We start from the raw sequence: 2,561 nt of genomic DNA on the forward strand, positions 1-2,561 counted from the left end.
GACTCATCCATATACTGTCCGAGATAGGATAGATAATGTCGGCATCCAACAACTTAATTACCTCTTTCCTCACTACTTCCTTCATGTGTGGGTTTAGCCTTTGATATCGTCCATCTTCCAGGAAATATCATCTTTGTTTTGTCTTAAAACTTCCAGCAATTGGGCTTTTTGGTCATGGGTTAGCTTAGAAGAAATAATCACTGGGCTACCATATGGTGGTTCAAGGAAGGCATACTCAAGGTGGGATGGTAGTGCTTTCAGCTCTGGCTTAGATATCTGGACAATGGGTATATCTGGTGGTTCTTTATGTGAGGGTTCAGTGGTGTCTGGGGGAAGTGGTGAAGTCTCTATTTCAATGGAACAACCTATTCCTTCATAGATGTTTACCTCTTCTCCCAACAGTGCCTCCAATGTGTCTTGATCCTGTTCCTGCGAAACAGATAAAGTGTGGAACTCATCCAAGAAATAACAGGTATCATCATTGGTGTTAGCACACCTCATGGCCTCATTCATTTTGAAAATTATCTCCTCACCATTTATTCTAAAAAATAATTGCCCTTCTCCCACATCTATTAAAGCTCTACCAGTAGCTAAAAATGGTCTACCCAAAATGATGGGAACATGCAAGTCTTCATCAATATCCATGATAATGAAATCTACAGGCAATATGAACTTTCCTACCTTAACTGGCACATCTTCCACAATCCCCTTAGGGTAGCATACAGATCTATCAGCCAATTGAATTGACAACCTAGTGGGTTGGGGTTCTCTTAGCCCTAACTTGGCATAAACAGAGTATGACATAAGATTGATACTAGCTCCTAGGTCACACAATGCATTCTCAATACTCAAATTGCCAATAGAACAAGGAATTGAAAAACTTCCTGGGTCCTTTAGCATTTTGGGAAGCTACTGCTTGTTCTGCAGTATGGAAGAACAGTCTTTATTCAATTGGATCATGGAGATGTTCTCCAATTTCTTCTTGTTTGATAGAATGTCCTTCAAGAATTTTGCATAGGTTGGCATTTGAGCAAGAGCTTCCACAAACGGAATATTGATATGCAACTTTCTCAATGTGTCCAACACTTTGGAATTTTGTTCTTCTAGCCTTTTGTTCATCAGTTTGGCTGGATAGGGTATATGTGGTACATAGGGAGGAGGTGGATAGTACTTCTTCCCTGGTTCCTCTTGCATCAGATCAAATTCTCGTTCTGTAGCAACTGGCCTGCTATCTTCTTGAACAGTCTGTTCATCCATATTTTCAGCTCTCTTAGAGGTACCTGCAGTATCAGCACTTTTGTTAGTTATCATAGGGTTAGAGGTTTCCTTACCTGACCTTAGTGTGATGGCCATGACATCTCCTTTTGGGTTGGGTTCAGTATTGCTTGGAATAAGCCAATTCCCTTTTGATGAAGACGACGATGCCATTTGGTGCACTTGGGTTTCCAAATTTTTAATGGACGCATGTGTCTGCTTCATAAACTGCATCATCATGGTCTTTAGATCTGGTTCAATCTCCTTCTTAGCCTGAACAGGCTGTTTGTAGGGTTGCTGAGGCTGCCTTTGGTATTGTCCTCCTTGCTGCTGCTGATATATTGGTTGCTCCTGGTGACTTTGCTACTGAGTCCACCCAAAGTTCGGATGATTCCTGGTGGCAGGATTATATGTGTTTGAATAGGGGTTGGGTGGATTTCTTTGATTGTGAGCAATATAGTCACATTGTTCTTGGTTAGACTTTCCTTGTTTCACCCCTGGACAATTGATAATGAAGTGGGGCCCTCCACAGAAACCACACTCATCAGAGAACGGTGGTTCACTATGAATGGATGATACATTCATTTTGCTAATCTCCTTTGCAAGCTGTTCCACTTGTGTGGTCAGCTTTGAGACTGTTTCTGATTCTGGAGTCCTTTTGCCATCACTCCTAACTGAATTCCAGTTATAACTTGTGCTCACCACTCTCTCTATGAGGTCATACAGGGCTCGTGGTTCAAGATCTTCTGGGTTACCGTTTGCAATGGAGTCAATCTGAATTTTATACGTGTTGGTGACTCCATTGTAAAAGTTTTGCACTTGCATCCACATCGGGATGCCATGGTTTGGTACCCTCCTTAACAGCTTCTTATACTGTTCCCAAGCTTCAGCTAATGATTCGTCCTCCTCTTGCAAAAAACGAGACACCTCATTCCTCAATTTGATAGCTTGCCTCAGTGGGAAATACTTCATTAAAAAGGCACTAGCTATGTCATGCCAAGTTGTTTTGGATCCCGACTGCAGATTCTTCAGCCAATTTTTTGCTTTGTCTTTTAGAGAAAAAGGGAACAACTTCAACCTTATCACCTCATCAGCAACTCCCCTGTTCGTTCTGAAGGTGTTACACATTGTAACAAAATCTTGCACATGAACATTTAGGTCTTCATTAGGGTACCTGCTGAACTGCACAACGGCTTGTAGCATTTGTATCATAGACGCTTTTACTTCGAACATGTTGTTCCCCTCGTTTGGCATCACGATACATGATGAGAGCCCTTCGGTGGTAGGTCTTGAGTAGTCTCTTATTC

This window comes from Euphorbia lathyris, chromosome 8, assembly GCF_963576675.1.
Source record: "Euphorbia lathyris chromosome 8, ddEupLath1.1, whole genome shotgun sequence".
Lineage (NCBI taxonomy): Eukaryota > Viridiplantae > Streptophyta > Magnoliopsida > Malpighiales > Euphorbiaceae > Euphorbia > Euphorbia lathyris.